This window comes from Podarcis gaigeae, assembly GCF_964106915.1.
Source record: "Podarcis gaigeae genome assembly, chromosome: 5".
Lineage (NCBI taxonomy): Eukaryota > Metazoa > Chordata > Lepidosauria > Squamata > Lacertidae > Podarcis > Podarcis gaigeae.
Genome location: NC_139681.1, coordinates 38486088 through 38507283, shown reverse-complemented (window position 1 = coordinate 38507283; position 21196 = coordinate 38486088). Strand labels below are relative to the sequence as shown.

The 21196-nt window shown below is 40.8% G+C and overlaps 1 protein-coding gene across 7 annotated transcripts in view; it reads left to right on the top strand.

The window, feature by feature from the left end:
- The window catches only part of EXOC6 (exocyst complex component 6), a 98939-nt gene that overhangs the window by 63093 nt on the left and 14650 nt on the right, over window positions 1-21196 (top strand). The window lies entirely within an intron of this gene.

Genomic DNA, 21196 nt, shown 5'->3' with positions numbered 1-21196 from the left:
TGGGTTTGTTTGTTTTTTAAACATGTTTAAGGCTAGAGTTATCATGCATCATAATTAAAAGCAACATTTTATTCTGTTGAATATTATCTCTTGTCGATCTTTTACTTTAGGCTGAAATCATATTTGAGACTGCTTGATTCTAGTAGGGCCTTATGAGGAGAGAGGGAAATGAAAATTTTATATATTCTCCTTAATTTACCTTTTGTGGGGCACACCTTTTGCATTTCCTCACATCATACGATTTCTAATTTTTATTGTTATTAGTAATCTCTTTTACATAACTAGTCTATCGTTTGCTTTAAAATCATTACCCAATTCATTTTCAAAACTCCCCAGTGAAGGTAGACCATTATGATAAATCCTAGTTTACGTAAGAAAAAGCTGAACTCAGTTGTGTCTCTCCTAAGTATGACATAATATTTTCATTAGGTTCCCTATATCTGCCATTCAGAGTTCCAGGTGCACCATTATGTATTAAAAGTGGAATGCCTTCCAGGTATTTAAGCAACAACTATTTTAATACAATTTGTTGCAATCATTTTTGCTTTGCTTCTGAATACAGAACGTAAATGAAGACCAGTCCCTTTTTGTTTTCTTCCTCATCTACTAGCGGCTCATTGCAGTGATGTCAATCCTTACAAAGAGCAACATTTAGCTTTTAGTAAGGATTTAACACTCTTCCTCTCCCTTCTATTTATGATCCATTTCTTTCTTAATAGGCCAAATGACAGTTCTTTTCAAGCATACTTAGAAAGGCAACAGAGCCTTTTTCAGAAAGAGGTCATGCTTCTGTTTTTTAGTTTGAATTCGATACTGTTTCATGAATTGCAGGATATGAAAGATAAGGAAGTGGGTCCAGTGGTCAGGTTTTACCTGCCCACCCGGACTGTGCCCTGAGGTCAAACTCCTGATATTTGCTGTTTGGTACAGAGGAGCTGATGACAGGTAGGGGCTGATACAAGGGGGAAAGCTTGAACCATATCAAAGCTAAAAGGCAAGAGAATTGGGACTCAGTGAGAGACTGTAGCTAAAAGATGGATCAGCAGGGTTGCCCTCTTTTTAAAAAGTAGCTGACCTGTGAGGGAAAAGACTTTATCGTCCTGCCAATCACATGCTTACTAATGGAAGCCAGTTATCTCAACAACAGCTTACTCTTTTCTGTGTGATTTCATGGCAACAGGCAAGATTAGGAGGAGCGTGGGGTAGCCTTCGCTGGTTATTTCTGACACAAATTAATAAACGTAGCACGCACTGCAGTTAACTGTCAAGTTTTGGTGCTCTGAAGACACGTTCAGGGCTGTTTCAGGCTTGATGTAGATAGCACTTATGCGTAGGAAATAGCATGAAACAGCTGTGTAGATCAGCATGTATGTGACGTAACATACATGAATACCTACATCAGCTTTTGCTAACTGGATGCCCTCCAAGTGTTTTAGACTACAACTCCCATCAGCACCAGCTAGCACAGCTGACTGACACTGTTGTTTTGCATGCCATTTTGCATGCTATTTTCATTTAGAAATTTTGTCAGAGTAGACATGGGCCTCATAGTGACTGAAAACTGGGGCAAGCATCCAAAAGTGAAAATGGCTGCCTCCAAAGAACCACATGAAACATGCTCCTTTGCTCTCAGCAACCTGCTGTAATAATAATTCAACTGTTGCACCGAATATATTCCTCCATAGCTGATCTAGAACGACTAAAGTGAGAAGTAGAAATTAATTGGTAATTCCTTATGGAATGACTATTGCAAAGTTGTTCCAGTTCCAGACTGATTGCAAACCTTTGTGTGTGTGTGTGTGTATGCATCCTAAATAAATACTTTGCCCAGAATTGTTTGTATGGGTGGGATTGGATGATGGAAAAATCAATTATTCTTTTCTACAACCAAATGGTCCTTATTCCTAAGTAAATGTATTTTAGTATCAGGGAGGCAGAAACAAACACATTTTGTTCCTGTAGCTATGGTAGCAAGTTTTAAGTGAATTTTTATAATGTGAAACTGCGCATACTCAATGTCGTTAATTTGCCAACTCTGTTTTTTAAAAGTGTGCTGCTTTTGTTTTGTTTTTTCTGCTGTAACAGATTAGGAATGCCAAAGCATTTGGATAGCATGGAATGTTGGCTGTGCGGTGGGAGGGAAAGAAAATTGTATGCTTCACAACTGGTAACATTCTGGTTATCTAAAGGGGGATCTCTATAAAATCATTAAGTCCAGGGTCTAAAATGATCTAGTGCTGCACAACTGAACCCATTGCTGACTGACTTGTGATTCATAACTTGATGTACAGAGATGCACAATTCTTTGTTTTTCAAAGCCTGGTTCCTTAAATATCCAAAAGTGATCAAAGGCTATATAGCACAATCAATTGATTTGGTAGGCAGGCTTTCGATTTTAACAGACTGAAATTCGCAGGAACTGCTTGCCAGGATTGGAAACTGTGATTATGCAAATAGGTGTTAGAAGGAGAAGGCTGATATAATTGTTGGTGGTGCCACACAGACGCTAAAGCCTAGATGTTCAGAGCTGGAAGGCCACAAGTGGACCTACCTGTGACTGTCAAACTCCCACTCAACTCAAATGTAAAATAGTTGACCTAACATTAAAAAAAGCATATATTGTTCCATAGATTGGCCTTAATACCTGAAGACTGGGAAGTGCCCAAGGTAACAACATGTTTTAAAAAAAGAGGTGCAGGAAATTACTGGCAACCAAAATGATTAGGAGACTGAGGCAACTCTTCAGAGATTACAATGGTCAGGACTTTTTAACGTCGAAAAAAAGGAGTAAAAGGTGAGGGGACATGATAGAGGTTTATGAAGTTATCTGTGGTGTGGAAAAACTGGACAGAAACAAGTTTGCCTCCCTCACAATACTAGAAGCCATTGGGATCATCAACTGAAGCTGAAAGAGTGAGAACAAACAAAAGGGAAGTGCTGCTTAACATAGTTAAACTGTGGAATTTGCTGTCCCACAAGATGTGATGGGGATGGTCCAACTTAGTTGACTTTAAAAGAGGTTTAGACTAGTTAATGAAGGATAAGGCTATCAATGAAGCAAATGGCCATCACAACACCTCCAATATCACAGGCAGAATGCCTCTCAACAGCAGGAGAAAGCTATTGCCCTCATGCAGTGTTCTTGAGCTTGGCCACTGTGGTAAACCAGATTATGCAGGCTCAGGAGATCTCTTCTTATTTTCTTATGTTCTTACCATCTGCTGTCCTTCTAGAGATTCTAGCAGGATTTCCTTAAGTAGCCAGGTATTTGGCATCAAGGACCAATTATTATCCACTTGACCGTACTGGGTTCTAGAAGCTGTTCAAAACAGCTGCGGTTAAGACCTGTTATCCATTCACTCGGTATGATGTACACTCCTCTTCGGGGTAGCTAATGTGAGAAAAAGGTACAGTGGCTTTGTGAAATCCAGTCCCAACTGTTTATCAGAGGGCCAAAATGTTATGAACAAGTGTACATTTTTGTAGGTGCATTCCGTCGTGTAATTCTAATGTTGAATAGAAATATTAACACATGCTGAAACATGCTAAATAGCTCACTGCCTAAGTGTTCACATGCTTGCCAGATACTGTGGTCTTTGTACTGATAGTTTGGATTTGATATCCCGCTTTATCACTACTCAAAGGAGTCTCAAAGCAGCTAACATTCTCCTTTCCCTTCCTCCCCCACAACAAACACTCTGTGAGGTGAGTGGGGCTGAGAGACTTCAAAGAAGTGTGACTAGCCCAAGGTCGCCCAGCAGCTGCATGTAGAGGAGCGGAGACGCGAACCTGGTTCACCAGATTACGAGTCCACCGCTCTTAACCACTACACCACACTGGCTCTCTCATAGTCAATGGATAGCTCAGTTGGTTAGAGCATGGGGCTGATAACACCAAGGTTGCAGGTTCAATTTACATATGGATATTGCAGGGGATTGAACTAGATGATCTTCAGGCTCCCTTCCAACTCTGCAGTTCTATGATTCTCTGTATTGGTTAATGGCTTTGGCTACTGGTTGCTCTGAGGGGGTTTCTGCCTTGGCTTTTAAACTTCATGCCCCCCCCCCCACTATTTGCCCATCTTATACTTATACTGATATGTTTGTTTTTCAATTTAAGAAGTAATTTTCTGTCAGATACTGTGCTATATACTTTGCTTAAAGGCGCAGAAGATAAGATTAACTCTGTTTCCTTTGTCCAATATAAAGTTTGGTCTCTATTTTTGCATTCTTGCTGACTTGCATCTCATTGCTCTTCTAATAAGCTTGGGAAGCAGCCTAAATCATAGATACGTCCTGTAATTGGAAGCATTCTAAGCTTACAATTAATGGAACTTGTTCTGTGCAGCTAGACCCACTTTCAGATAAACCCAGAATAATGTACAAACTAGAAATACTCAACTGAAAAGAGCTGAAAGTTCGAATGAAGTAGAAATTATTCCCAGTAAGCTTAATTTAACTAAGCCAATAATACACCTTAAACTTCTTTTGAGCTCAAATTACTTTAATGAAGGTGTTAATTACTGAGGGATTAACACTACTTCCAAGTGATAATGGATGGAGTCCATCAATAGTGGGTTAGAATAATATGGTTTTAGGGAACACAAGAATCTACCAAAGGATTACTTGCCAGGAATGGATGCTATTTCAAAGTAGAGGCAGGTCATAAGTGATGTGTGTTTTTCCCCTTAAATCGCAGCAGGCTTGAATGAGGGAAAGAAATTATCTCTCCATTGTGAGGGCAAAATATTTCTCTTTTTGGCACAGTTCAACAAAAGCAAAAATAACTGAATTTATCAATCCCTATAGCTTTAGCTGACAGGATGCCAAAGGCAACTCATTCATGAAGTCAATATTGGAAAGATATGGGGAAATTAAAATAATCAACTACCTGTATATGGAAGTGTTATTTACATATTTTGAGAATGTACTGCTTAGGGAAGACAGCAGCTACAGAGTGAAAAGTAGCAATTAAATATTACAATTTAACCATTTAAAATTTATAGCCATTAAAACTGCATGCAAAATTTCAACATTTGTTCACTGAATGTATTAATGGAACACAGCCAGTCACGGCTGCGCACTTGAGTGTTCCTTTTTGTTTCTAAAGCTGGAAACAAAGAGATTCCACAGACCTCTTGCATGGTATCTGCAGGGATCCACCCTATCAATATTTGCTGATGACTCTTCTCCAGACAAAGTTCCTATAGTGACAGTGGTTACCAAGTAACTGAACTGCAATTGTGAGCTGCACAGGAGAAATCCAACCCAACCCAATCATGATAAGATGGAAGTCATGTTGGCTGGCAAGCCCTTCTACCTCAGGGAGATTGCAGTTCCCCTCATACCGGGTCACATTTTCCTGTCACTCAGGTTCATTGCCTTGGAAGCTGTTGGATCTTAACACTTCACCCGCCTTCTGAAGAGGCTTTCTGTATCTGCCATAGATTGTAGGGAGGACTACAGTATGTCAAAACATCTGGTTTCAGTGCTTTGGTATATCAGTCAGCACAAGATGCCTCAGAGGAATTGCCAGGACTTACTAAATACCAGATGTGCTGAATCCCTGTTCTTTCTCAAACCACTCGTACTGGGCTTAATGGCCACTGAATTCAATCTAGTGCCAGCTGGCTACTCATGCTATCAAGTTTTAGTGTTCCTAATTCAAGGTTTGCTATTAGTGGTGCTGGAAAATAACAGTCTCTACTGTCTGCTTATGCTGCTCTACTTACTAAAGTTACTGGAGTCTCAAGTGACTTCTGTGTGGTTGGGAGTGCTTACGACCAGTTTAGGCTGGTTCACCAGCTATGGCTGTTCGTGGACCAGGATAGCCTGGCCCCAGTTGTCCACATTTTGGTGACCTCCTGTTTGGAGCGCCGAAATGTGCTCTGTGTGGGGCAGCTCTTGAAGGCAACCCAGAGGCAGCAGCTAGTTGCAGAACCTAGCTGGTGGGTTGTTAAGCGGAGCAGCCTGATAGGACTTTGTGTCACCAGTCCTGAAAGCACAACAAGTGGCTACCAGGTCCAAAACGTTAGTATAGCAACGTTCTGGGGATAGTGCTTAAAACCAAAATGGTGTGTAGTCAAAACACAATGGGTGCAATGGCAAGTGGGATTGCAACTTACCGGTACCTAAATGCCTGTAAGTTGCAGGCTTACTGTACCATACTGTTAGCTAAAGGACTCTGGGCCCAAGTTCTTTATAAAGCAGCATCAACCATCTTGGGCCTTACAATGAGCAAGGGAGGCACTGTTAGTGGTGTCATCTCTGAGTGCTGCCCAGTTTGCATTGGCCTGTATCTGTCCTTCTCATTTTTAATGTTTAGAAACAACTTACAAACATTCCTGTTTACCCAGGCTTTGATGGCTGAATGGTAATCTTGAAGTTGTTGACTGTGAGGGTATGTGGTTTGTTTGTGTGCTTTTTTACATGTTTTTGTTTCATTTTTAATTGTTAGCAGAAGAGCTTTGACTAAGTAATAGAACCATCTACTTTGCTGTAGATGTTCAATCCCTGGCATCTTCAGGTATTGGCTGAAACCCTGGAGACCCACTGCCAGTGACTGCCTTTAAAAACAAAAAACACCACATTGATGTTTGCCTCATTATGCCAATAAAGGATGAATGAGTGAATGAATAACCGTTTGCTGCCTTGGGCTCCTTTGGAAGAAAGAGCAGGATAGAAATTTAATAAATAAAGAAAACTAACTACTATTTGCTATCTTTTTTTTTGTTACTATACTGAAGACAGACTGACTAAATGTAGAAAAGTAACAAGAACAATGCATGACCAAAAATAAAAATGTCACTGAGCAAACTACAGAGTAAGTTCTGAGGAAAAATAACCCACCCCCACAGATCTGTTGTACTAATTCTTTTGACAATTTTGAGGGTGTTCTCCTAAGAATCTGCATGTTGGTGTTATCATTTGTCATTGGTTTCTTCGCACACATGCTGAAAAGAAGTTTTTGGTTGCCCCAAAATAATGTGTTTCACCTGAAGAGCACTATTCTTGTGAGGAGAGGCTTTATGGTTGAAGAATGATATTGAATGAAAATTCTGTCATGAGAAATCATTTTGTAAGTGGTGCATATGCTTAATATTCAGTAGTTTTTGAAGTATTACCATTAGTCACTGAAGTTTTTAATGCTGCTTGCAAGCCTGCAATCAAATAGGTTTGATCAGAGTGTTAATAATTTGATATATTGTAGGAACTGCTTCAATAAAACATTGTAGTCTCAAAAAATACTTTTTAATTATTACTTTATTTCTTTTTATTTATATACTGTGTATATGCCCAAATGTCTTCTAAGTGGTTTACAACTATATAATAAAATTGTAATGCTGTTGTCCTGTTGCAATTCACATGGCCACCAACAGGCCACAGCAACTCCAGTGTGAGGACCAAACATCAGGCATCCATGTTGTGAAAGAACCCATTTCTTTCATTAAGTTTTTTACAGGCAAAGCTTATGTTGAGTTGTTGGCTGTGTGTGTGTGTGTGTGTGTGTGTGTGTGTGAGAGAGAGAAACTGTTACAGTGTAAAGCCTGTAATGTCTACCTGGAAGTAAGCCCTGTTGAATTCATCGGGATTTAGTCCCTGTCAAGTGTCCATACTATTGCAGGCACAATATTCCAAATGAGCATTTGAAGCTTAAACCTGATGTTTTTGGGGCTGGAATCCTATATCTACTTTTACCTGGGAGTAAATATTGTGGAACTCAATAGGACGTCCTTCTAAGTCGACATGTATAGGATTGCACTGTCTGTGGTTTTCCCAGCAACTTGTTTAAACCCCAGTTTGTTACATTCCCCATTTATTTGCCAAACATAACAGCAAAGGGATATAAATCGTGTTAATTAACACAAAATTAAATAAAGATGTGACTTTGCAGCAACATTTCCCCTCCCCAACAGTTGTGGATTATTGCAACTCTTCTTATGAGTGGAGAGTGAAATATGTTTGGAATTTGTTCATGCACTGTTTTAAACATTGTGTTGTAAGTTCTGGAAAATGGTGACCTAAAACACTACTAATCCAACCAACTTTTACCTCTACAATTGTTTTGTTGCTTTGTGCAAAAGGACTCTGTGTACAGGCTAACGGGCTACACAGAAACAACTTGTCCAGACCCCTTGCCCTTTGAAAACTGTCTGCCAGACGGCTCCTTTTCAAGCTGTAAACTCAAAAAGACAGTTCTTTTGCCACCGGTCCAGCTTATTCTTTAATGATGAGAAAGGAGGCACTACAATTAAACAGTGTTTCTTTGTGTTTGTATTCAGGGTTGCTATAGCATAAGTGGTGCCTGCCTTACTCGATTTTATCAACCTTGCGACTTTCTATGACCTTTCTTTAGAAAAAAATAATAATGCTTGACTTCTAAAACAGGATTAGCAAAAGTTGTAGCATCAAAATATTTTCTGGGTATTCTAGCAGAGCAACCGCCTTGTTTGCACAATTCCTACCTAACATCCTGCATTCTCCCCCACCCCCCACCCCTTGCATACGGTCCTCAGTTCATTTGAAGTCCTAAGGAATTAGCAGTATATAATATAACAAGACCAGGCATCTCTCAGAATTTACCTCAAGGTCTAGATTTAAAGAAAGCACTCTGCCCTTTGGGAGAATTTAGGTTGTTAAGGATTAGTATGAACCCAAATAACTTTTGACTTTTTCAGAGCAGAACAATTCCCTGTGGTTCAGCTGTCATAACCCCTGAGTTTATGTATTTATATACACTTACAAATGTGTGAGAGATTATATCCCCATTATAGTGACAGCTAATATCTTCACTTAAGGATGTCAATTTGAAACAGATGTACATATCTTAAAAGGAAAGTAAGGGCAATCTATTGTTAATGTTCAGACTTTAACTGCAGTATCTAAATAGATTTTACTATTGTTTTTTTTTAAAAAAATGCATTCCTGTTAATGTGATTGTCCTGTTCTGGTATTTATAGCTAATGTACCTCACAGTGTTTAGTAGATCAGTTTAAGACTCTACTGACACTTAAGAAGAAACTACAAAGTCTGATGAAATATATCTTGGAAAATACATCCCTCCTGATACATTTGACATATCCCACCCCAATTAATATTGTTTTAGTTGTGCTTTATGCATAGGAACAATTTGTCCTTGTTATAAATTACATATTGTCAGGGAGAATATCTGGATTTTAGTAAGACTGATGTATCTGAACGTACATAAAGAAACAATGAAGAAACTGGACAGAACACACATACCCCCTTTCTCTCTGTTTCTAAAACATTATCTTCATCATTCCATAGACCTGTTCCTTTGGAGAGGGAGGGACTTTTTCCTTTTACTCATTTATATTTCTTGCCTGCCCTTCCTTCTAAGGCATGAATGGGGAACCTTTAGCCCTCCAGAAGTTGTTGAACATCCACCAGCCGCAGTAAGTACAGCCATTAGCCAGGGATGATGGGAGTTTGAGTTCAGCAACATCTGGAGGACCAGAAATTCCCTACACCTGTCATAAGGCATTCAGGTTAACAGATAGAGAGGTTTGGAGAGCCAAATTCCCTGGACCAGAGGTTCCCTACCCCTAGACTAACATCTGTCTGCTACAGTGACCCAGAGCTTCCAGTGCAGAACAGCAGCTGGAACATCTGAAATCTTATGAATGCCTTTGCCCCTCTCTAGTAACCCTTGTCTGTTTTTGTTGTCACATGCATCATGGGTTAGTAAATGGTGTATAAATATTCTGAAACATTTAGCGATCTAAATCTACAGGGCTCAACAGGTAGTTGAAAGACTCTTTTACTTGAGTGCTGCTGGTTTCTTTGTTCATTGACTACAGTTTTGAATGTGTTGTGCTGTGTTTGAGACAGGAGTAATCCCATATTCAGTTCTCTGTCAAATTCTGTATGTAATGGCTCTGAAATGTTTTCTGATTAAAGCAAGGATGCTAGACATATTCGTTGTTGGCCAAAAAAATTATAAAATTGTCTTGCATAAAAAGACATAAAGTCTCATAGCGAACATAGTTCACAATTGCATATGTTTAGCAGCGGTTACTTTAGGAGGAAACGTTGGCCAGCCTTTTAGGTTTTTAATTAAGAAGGTCACAATCAATTATAGCTGAATTTCAAAGAATTTAGCAATTAGCTGTAATCTGCAGTTCCCAGCGGGAGGCTTTCATACTATTAAAAAGAGATTGTTTCCATCTCTGATCAAAGCCAAAATAAAACTAACAAGATTATAAAATATTTTGTGTGTCTTATGCAGCACACTATACCGCTGTGTTAGTGATCGGGGTTTTCTTTTATTTTTTAATGCTATCTTTTGGTTTGATTTATTTTTTAACATTTGATGTGTAGGGGCCAGTACTTCATGAATGGTGACAACTTATCTGTTCCGTTAAGCAAGTGGAGCAATTTGGCCTTTTCCTTTTTCCTTTTTTTAAAAAGAGTATGTGAATAGCTTTGAATATTTTAAAGTAAATAATAAAAATGCAGCCTACGGTAACCTAAAGTTTTTGACATAAGTATTCATGTCATCGAAGTTAAAGTAAGCTGAATTGATGGGTTCTTTCAACAATCTAGGGTATGTGCCGAGTTTTGTACTTTTTTTTAAAAAAAGTTCTAATTTGCACTTTCCAATGAATTTAAACTTTCTAGATTTGTACCTACTTAAAAGAATGTTTGTGACCTTTTGACCCTTTTGTTATCCCTAATTCAGAAAGGCCTTTATTCTGTAAAAGCTTAGGTATTAAAAAAGAAAGAAAGAAAGAAAGAAAGAAGAGTGGAAAAAAAGGGGGGGGGAGACGTTAATGGCATAACAGTCCTTTCTGGTCATCCTGTGTAAGATGTTTATGCAAAATGTCAATAGAAGCAATTGGCCTAACAGTGTGACAACTTACTTTGCTTGGAAATGGGCTAATCTCCTGTTTGGGTTATCCAGAGGTCAGGTAGGGATTTCTTTCCTCGCTCCCCATAGTGCAGGGCTATACACTTTTACAAGCTTTGTTGGGCTGAGGCCCAAATCTTCCCTACCCTGATGAGTCCCGGTTATCTGCCAAGGAAAACAGCATGCTTATCCCTGAGCACTGCAAGTAAGCCCCGTTTATTTTAATGGAGCTTGTTTCCAAATAAAAGTGTGCCTTGGATCTCAACTTTGGTGTGCATTTAGTTACCCCTGAACGTGCACCCCCCTTTTGCATGCAAAGGATGCATTCACCCCACAACTAATGGGCAATTTTTATCCTCCTTTATTATGTTAAGTTAAGCGGCAGAAACCCTGTTCCATTAATGAACACAGAGGGGAATGGGTGTGCATATTTATACAGGTACCTGAGTTTAAGATTGGAGTGCCAAACATACATGTTTTCTGCCCCTTGAAAATGGTTCCGCTTTAACATTTTCCTTTGCTCCTGGAGGGGACTAGCTGATATTATCATCCATTCTTTCAAAGAATTCATTAGAGGCCTAGTCCTGTCCCTTCCTGAAGTTCATGTGGAAATCCCGCCCCCCCCAATCAAACATTGTCGTCCAGAGCTTGCCACTACTGCCCTGTCACAGCAGGCTGGAACTCAATAAGTGCTCAGGCAAGCATGGAGGGCCATGAAATAGGCCTTGGCAGGTTGCATGCTGTGAACTCCTGGCTCAGTGAATCAGCTTCTGTGTGTTTTTATAACAGCCTTTTCCCCCCTCTGTTAATTACGCCCAGAGGCTGTGGAAAGGCAGCATTTACCTGTTGAAACAGACTAAGCAGCAAGTGTTCTGACATGTTTATCAGGCAAATTGTATCTGACAAAAGGTAATTACACATGCAATCAGGTCTAGAAGTATCTGATTGATTACAGGTTAATAATAAAACTGTTTAGCATTGGGTACAATTTTTTGGTTGGAGGAAAGTTGTGTAAATCTGAATAACTAGTACTCACGGGTATAAATATTTTGGGATGTGGACTTTAACTTATAACCTTTTTAAACAACAACAACAACAGATGTGCAACTTACAAATTCTATTGGACAACTTCTTTGTGGACATTTCAGTCCATTTCTGTTAATTAAAATTAATATGCAGTGTGCTTCTAGCTGTATATAGAACCTTATCTTCTTTAATTATTTTGGAGTTTGATCATGAATGAATCCAGCACATATGGCATTTCCATTGTTGCCTTTCTTTCCCAGCCAACTGTCTTGAAGGAGCTGTACTCCTCAAAGGACTATCTACAAAGAATACTGTATGGCTTTTATGTGTGGGACTTGAATATACCTGAAAGAGCAGGCTAGTGGGACCTCACTATATGTGGAGTAGCTTACACATGACTGTGTTCCTATATAATGCATCGCAGTGAGTTTCTCATTTATACATTAAAAAATTGACATTCAGTACAATGTCACCTATGTCTGAAGAATAGCTGAAATGTTGGCCAAAATCACTTAAAGACAACGAGAGTTAACAAATAATCTGGATCAAAATTGTACCTACAGTCTTCAAACTGAACCTAAAGGAATCTAGTGACAGGAAAGAAAATCCTAAACCACAAAGGTTATTCAAAGCAAGCAACAAATGTCCTTTTTATCTTGTAACTAAATCGCTGAGTGGTGTATTTGAAGATGTGAATTAGGTTCAAATAGTGGGGCACATAACTTGGGGTCAGCTATAGGAATTCCTCACACAAATGTCTTCCCACATATTCTTTTGTTCTTTTGATACTAGTCAGGCTGCAGGGTTCAGCCTTAGCTCTTTGAGGGTTCAAATAGCAGGGAGTTAACTCATTACTGGGCAGCCGATACAACAAATGGATTTCCAAGCACCTATATGTTAGAAAGGAACAGAACTTTTAAAAATATAGCTAATTCAAAGACTTCTCTTGGATCTATCACTTACCCCCATGCCTTGCACGAAGATGCCTTTTTAATTTATGGGATCAGGTTTACCAGATTGTCTCTTGACTATCCAGTAGCTGAGATAACTATTCTTATAATATAGACAGACTAGCAGAATGTCAGTCCTAAGCATGTTACAGGGAAACAATTGCCACTGATTTCAACCAATGCATTGGGAACGAATCATTATTAGAAAATATTATTTTAAAATGCAGTTGTGTTCAAATCCTATGTATAAAAGCCATGTACAATTCTTTGTAGATGTTCTCTCACAGAGAGTACTTTATTGTATTTTTATTTATTGTTATAAATTAACAGGCAGACCAGGACCTTTGCAGTGAATAATACTTACAGTACTAAGCATAATACAATGAAGACAACAAAATGTTTGTTAAAATTTTAACTGTATTAAAATCAGAAACTTTAGAGGAACTTTTATAAAGGAAAAATTATTTTGATCAGATCTAGGGCAAACAAGTTATAAGGAGAGATGTATAGATGCATGAAAATAATAAGTCTTTTAATAGAGGTTTAATGTACTTAGACTTTTGTTAAAAACATTTATTACACTTATTACACTATTTTTTAATACATTTATTTATTTAGTTAGTTTATGTAGGACCATTGTATTGTAGTACTCAAGGGAACTTGCATTAATCTTTGAAAAACAACAAATCCAATTACAAATGTGGCAAATTATATTAGGAGCAGATTGAAACAAATCTACCAACTTAAAAACATAAAAATCATGACAACGACCATTTAAAACAATTAAGACACCTGGGTGGCTCCAGTTAGCCACTGAGAAAATAATATGTTACATTAAAGGCACAATCTTATAATTGAGGTCCACTAGCTGAAGGACTTTACCTGCAGGTACCTGCTGTGCTGGCCAATGGTGCATCTCCATCTTGTGGAACAGTTGCTGGCATAGTGCTCTGTTGGCAGAGTTGGAATAGCTCTGCCAGCAAACTTACACTGGCAGCATAGCTAAAGACTGGTACAGTCTAATCGTGGAGTCGCTGCTTGCGGGAAGCGGGAAGCTTGGGGGAAGCAATAGTGGGAGGCGCAAGGCAACAAGGAAGGTGGTGCTGTGCAAACGCCCTGGTAGAGCCAACATCGTGTTCCTGCTGGTATGTTTGCACAGTGCTGACCTCCCTGTCCACAGAAGGTCAAATAAGAACCACCAGCACTCCCCACCCCACCATTCGTTACTTTTATATATATATATATATTAATAATTATTTTACAATATACCCCCAATAATAGCCAAATTATAACAATAACGATTAATTCCTAAATTATATAATTATCAAAATGCCAATCAACTTCCAATTAATACATTTTAGTTAAAGTGGCTCCTGCATGATGGTTTGGGTGCATTTCCGATCTTATATCACTGCATTCCATGTCAGTTCCATTTCAGTTATAACAATAATCCCTTAGTCAACAGCTACATATTTAATGATTTCCATTTGTCATGTTACAATATGTAAATCTATAACTTCAAGTGAGGAACTCAAACTATTATCTTAATTCTGCCCTGTGTGTGAAAACTGTTATGTTCATGGAGATTCTTTCTGTCCATATACAGTGGAACCTTGGTTTAAGAACAGCTTAGTTTATGAACGACTTGGATTAAGAACACTGCAAACCCGGAAATAGGTGTTTTGGTTTGCAAACTTTGCCTTGGAATAAGAACATGTTTCGCTTCCTGTTGAGTGTGTTCCATTTGTAAATGGAATCCCCCGCTGCTATGGGAAAGCACGGCTTGGTTTAAGAACGGACTTCCAGTACGGTTTAAGTTTGTAAACCAAGGTACCACTGTATGGTGTCTCTTTCACTTCCCAGCTGTTGTTTTCTCCAATCGTGACTTGGAGCGGAACTGAATCTTGAAGTTTTTCAGAGGTCTTGTCTCTTCATCCCTTGCTTCAATGTCTCAGAACAGGCAACTGTTTGCTATACAGTGGTGCCCCGTAAGACGAACGCCTCGCAAGATGAAAAACCCGCTAGACGAAAGGGTTTTCCGTTTTTGGAGGCGCTTCGCTAAATGAATTTCTCTATGGGGTTGCTTTGCAAGACGAAAAAATCTTGCGAGTTCCCGCGTTTCCCTCCTGCTTTTTTCCGCCCTTTCCCTAAGCGCTAAGCCGCTTATCAGCTGTTCCGCTGATAAGCCGCTTCTCAGCTGATCGCTAAAAGCCGCTAGACCGCTAATAGCGCTAATCCGCTAAGCTGTCAATGGGCTTGCTTCGCAAGACGAAAAAACCGCTAGACGAAGAGAATCGCGGAACGGATTAATTTCGTCTTGCGAGGCACCACTGTAAACCATTCTGTCTCTCTAGTAAAACATGTCACACATCTTCATCATTTTTGCCTCAGCCTAGGAAAAGGTGGGCAGTTTTTGAACGCACTGAAGATTTAATACTCCTTTCCAACTCCCAGAATAACTGCAGCATTCTTATCACAGCCCCCAAATTCTTTTCCTTCAGTTAGAGATTTATGGCCCAATTAAACATTATTTTGGATTGCTTTCCATCAGTAGCACAAACAAATCACAGTCTCTTTTTCCTTGTCTTTTGTTTTTAATCAGAGGTGAGGGGAATTATGCTGTCTTTCCAACAGACATACTTGAGCTTCCCCTCCTTTCTTCATTTCAAATCACACACAGTTTTCCCACAGTTCATATCAATATTACTCCAATGTTCCTTCCTCACTTGTAAGTATCTTTTTGTCTTGTATTCTGGAGAGGGTTGCTGAATCCTAAATATATGAAAGAAACTTGGAAAAAACAAACTTTGGGCTTCCCTCTCTCCAACTGACTCTCACACCAAATAAAATCTTATATCGATTCAAACCTTTGATCCTTTGATCCATGTAGCCAGCACTTTTTTTCTGGGGTGACGCATACCCCTAAACATTTTGTAAATCTAAGTTTGCCCTCATTGAGGGGCAGTATTTCAATATGAGTAGGAAAATGAGAGTACCCCTAAACATTTTTTTAGAATATATGTAGCTGATATGTTCCGTAATGTGCTGCTGCAACTGTTTTCCATCACACACTGGTACGTTAAAGTCATTTAAAGAGCCAATTAAACGGAGAACCTCTGTTCCTTAATGGCGGCGTAGGAGGCTTTTCGCCAGGTGAAGTGCTTTTGCACTCGGCATCTCCCTGCCTCCCACATTCCATGCCGGAGCAAGAGCCAGGTACCGAGACAAACTGTGAGTGAAGCCCATTCCCCCCAGTCCCTGGGGGGGAATCTGCAAGGGTGATTTACCCTCTGTCGTCCTTGCTTTCTGTTCACCGACGATCCCCCTCCACTGTCATGGGAGCTACCTCCATTAAGGCAGGTGGGACCGGAAGCCCCCACCATCCACTACTAGTACAATCATGGGTGGTGCATGGAAGGAGCTCCCTCTCCCACTTCATATGATCCTCCTCCATTCCATAGCTATGCTTCTGTTGATAGTTCAACTATACCCCAGACCTGTTGCAAGAAATTTCCTTCCCATGATACGGTCAAAAGGGATTATTTACAGACGGCGTATCTTTTTCCATAGGAGGAGGAGGAGGCAGCTTGAGTTATTGCTCTTTTTCCATTTGACATTTATATCGATAGTATAGTAGTCAATTTAGAAGGGCTTCATTTCCTACCTGTTTTCTCTTAGGCTACTTTTAATTTATGCCAACGATATGATTGTAGTGTCCCACTCACCAATGGGCATCAGATGCCTGCTTGGAAGTCTTGGGCACTTCCTTGTGTAGGTGAGCAACTTGTCATAAATTATTATCATTGAAAGTTCAGTCTGTTTACCTATGGCAAGCTTATGGTGGGGAGGAACAGAATACAGGAGAGGTTAGGATGGCAGCTGTAAAATGTTGGAAGCTACTCCCCCTCCCTCTGCTCAGCATTAAAGAGTTCTGCATTTAAGGCAAGAGGGTGGTGAAAATGTCAAGCTGTTGGAAAGTAAGAGAAGGAGTCTTTTTAGTGAGAGTAGAGGAACTCGACAGGAAACATCCCTGACATCTCCAGAGCTGGAAGAGACAGTCTCCTTGTCTGAGGGCTGCTGCCAGTCAGTGTGAGCGTAATTGAGCCAGATGGACCAATGGACTGACTTGGTATATAAGGCAGATTCTTAAAATGGTCATAGCAAAGCTCATAGCAAAGCTCTGACCGTTTGGATTAAGAACATGCCAGGAACTGTTCGCAAGGTTGACAAGCTGCGTTTTGATGGAGCAAATCCAAAACCCCCCACAAAAAACCACCACCAGGATTGCTTAAAAGCTCATGATTATGGCAAGCTTATAAATTCGTCCAGCAAAATTGTTTGCTCTGCTTATGAATAATCCAAGGGCCGACAGAGAACCCTTCTCCCAGAGCATCAAAGACACAGTAACGAAAGCAGATTTAGCCATAATTTTGTTTCATGCAGACCTGGGACTTTTGAAAGACCATTTCAGATGTGGCTGAATGTGAGAGATCTTGAAATCCAGGAAATCTTTTCCTTATTTCGATTTCAGACTCTGAAATCTTCAGTAACTCTAAGACGAATGTGGTCAGAGAATGTGTGCCTGTGGTTTAGTAATTTAGCCCATTACCGTATTTCCTGTTCCTTCTACAGTATGTGGCATTATCTGCCACTTTTGTTGCATTAAATTGGACTTCACGCTTCCGTTACCTTTTTGGTGTCTTAAAAGAATAAATGCACGAGAATGTGCCTTTCAGGTTTAGCTAAGCATTGTTTAGGAAAGATGGACATCCTAAAACCTCATTTTTTGATTATGCAAAACATGCCTGCATATAATGCCTTTTTTCTAGCATCTTTTGAAGTATGTATAGATTTTGTGTGTTTCCTTTACTAGGATTTTACTTGCCCCTCTATTCTTGTCCTTCTCTAGCTGTCTGTTTTGTTAGGTGCAATCAGAAAATGAATCCTGAGAGGACAGATAACATTAATTTTCCATTAATTGTCTTAATTTCCCCCCATCTTTTCTTTGTCTGACATACCTTTAATGCAGTTGCTTTCTTGAGAAATGCATTGAATTTGAGAGGGGTGATGAAGTTGCAGCAGGCTCCTTTCATCTATGGAAAATGATGATCTTAACCTGCACATCTAGCAAGTCATCAGTGATTGGATCCAGAGGAAGTTAGTTGTGCTTTAGTTCTTCCAAAATCAGTGGGACTCAAGTTGTTATGAGTAGTGCATAACTAACTTCCTATGGATACAACCCAATGCATTTAGCATACATTTAGGCAGTTAAGGGCAACCACTTTTTAAAAAAGCAACTCCAAGTAAATACTTTAAAGTTAACACTGTGTCCCAGAGCCAACATTTGCTAATGTGGAAAGGCTCAAAATTGGGAACTAGTGTAGAGCACAACCATGTTAATAGCACCTGTATTCACACCAACTAGATCTGTGTGCCACAGTCTGGGAAACAATTAAGACAAAAGTTCAAAACACTGACATCCCCATAAACAATTGTAAGCTGGTCTATATATTTTTGGCAGATGTATCTGCCTTATGATTGGACTTGCCCTCAAATTCTTTTCCTGTTCCACCTTTATATTAATTACAGGATTTAAATCTCCTAGGATTATATGCCTCTTCTGTTTCAGTGGAAATGATCATGTGCACTCTGTTTCCTCTGATGAATTCTGAGTCACAGTAGCATCTTGAGCCAAATCAGAAAAGATTACAGGCATTACGTCATGTACATCTTCGAGAACACAACTACACACACACACACACACAAACAAACAAACAAACACGTATGCATATTCCCACACATTCTCTCTTACACAAACACTGCTATATTGATGTATGTTTTTGTTATTGCCGGTTTTATAACTTTAAAAAACAAAAAAAACTTTGGTTATCGTATTATGGAAACTCGATTGAGTTTTTACCCCCAAAGATGGCCAATAAATATTAATATATATATTTCAATGGCCTCCCCTGTTCCCTGCCACTACTGACAGTCTTTTTAAATAGATTGCTATACATATCCAGTCATAAGCAAATTGAGTGTGTGACTTTCTAGCATCTTGTATAATGGATTACTGTATAGTAGTGATATCAGTCCTGCTGGTTTTAAAATTTCTGATACTTAATTCATTCAGATGCAGTCTATAGCATAGTTACCACTTTATCTTTTACTTTGTGTTGTTGGATTTAAGCAAATGTTGTCCATAACTTGATTTTTTTAATATATAGGACCCATCCAGGACATTTGTTAGCATAATTTGTAATTTAAATGCAGCGAGTGCTGGCCCTCCTGAACAATGTTGAACTAGAGACTATACACAATTCTCTCATTTTTATTTTTGTTTTAAGCAAGGTAAAAAGTGAAGTGAGTTAACAACTTGCTAGATCCTACTGAATATCTGGATCCTGTAACCTGGACCTTTCCACGGACATAACTGCAAAATGTTGTACCAATACTAGATCTAACTGTGAAAGCTGCTCATTGAAATGAGAATACTAGATACCTGTAATGGTTGTTAGGGGTTACTTGTGCGTAACCTTATTTCAGTTCAGTTAGCTTGCTTGCCCCAACCATGCCCAGGGTCGGAGCTCACCCTCCGTGACCTGTTAGTCACTTGCAGAATCCGAGAGTGGGCGTCTCTTGAACCTGTTCCAGCATAAAAGCTGTTTGACCCCGAGTCTCCTCCTATGTTCTCTGCGCGGAACGCGTCTGCGCAAGTAAGGGGAAGGCAGGGGCGTCCCAGCGCGCTCTCCACTATCGTCGGGGGAAGGGTCTTGGAGCCCTGTCACCAATTCCTCCATCTCCCTCTCTTCTCTATGGGTGTTACATTGAAATCCTTCCCCCCTGCTCGTCCCCTCTCCGGCATCGCTGGGTGGTCCTGCCTCCGTCTCTCGTTCTGATGGCAGTTCCCTGACATCCACCTCCTCCCCAGGAACCCCTTCACCCCCGGCCTGACCCTGTGACGGGACCTTGTCCCCTTCTTCAGCCGACGATGCCGGGAACCCCCGAAAGGAGCTGCTGTCGTCGTCCGTGGACTCAAACACCGCTTCCCACCTGTTCCAATTTCTCACTGTCGGGACTTCCCCATCTGACTCCTCCTCTCCTGACGATTCTCCTCCTTCCCCCTGGGAAGCCGGAAAACCCACGAAATCCTCCTCCTCCTCGTCGGTGGTGGCAAATTGCTCCTCCCAGAATCTCCCGAGGGGTTTGGGCTTCCTTGGATACCTGTTGTGGAACTCTTCCACCAGATATCCATCATCTATTTCCCCTGCAGGCACCCATGTATTTTCTGACTCTGGTTCCCCCTCCCAAGCCACTAGGTACTCCACCTGCCGCCCTCGCCAGCGCGACTCCAGGATCTCCATTACCTCGTGGTGGCGTTCCCTCTCTTCCATTAGTGGATGGGTGAGCCCTTCCCCTCCTGCCTCCCGGACCCTCCGCTCCCCTCTGTACGGTGAGAGCAGTGACCTATGAAATACCGGGTGGATCTTCATGCTGTCTGGCAACTTGAGCCGGAACGCCACCGGGTTAACTTGGTGGGTCACCTCAAATGGTCCCAGCCGTCTTGGCCTCAGTTTCTTACACCCGCCCTTGAAAGGTAAGCCTTGTGTGGATAACCACACCCGGTCCCCCACCCTAATGGTCTCCCCTTCCCGGCGGCGTTTGTCTGCTTGTCTTTTGTACACTTCCTTGGCCCTATCCAGGTTCATCTTAAGCTGCTGGTGCAGAGCTTCCATTTCTTCCACAAACTGCTCTGCGGCGGGCACGCTCCACCCTTCCTCCCCTCTCCCAGGAAAAGCCCTGGGGTGCAACCCATAATTAGCCATGAACGGGCTCATCCCTGTGGACACATGCTCAGCGTTGTTATACGCAAACTCCGCTAGTGCTAGCTTCTCTACCCAATCATTCTGTCTCTCGTTGACGTAGCAGCGTAGATATTGCTGTAAAATGCTATTCGCCCTCTCTGCTTGCCCGTTGGTCTCTGGGTGTCTCGCCGTCGAGAATCCCACTTCCACCTGCAATAAGCTCATGAGTTTCCTCCAGAACCTCGAGGTAAATTGTTTCCCCCGGTCGGAGATAACCCTCGTCGGAGCCCCATGCAACCTGAAAATGTGATCCACAAACAACCGGGCAGTTTCCTCTGCCGTTACTGCATGTGAGCACGCTATAAAATGGCACATTTTGGTTAGCAGATCTACTACTACCATGACTGCTGTCTTCCCTCTAGATTTGGGTAAATCGGTCATGAAATCGATCGACACCTCCCCCCATGGTCTTCCCGGTGTGGGTAAGGGCTCCAGTAACCCCGCCGGGGCCACCCTCTCTCCCTTGGCCTGTTGGCAGCGGTCACA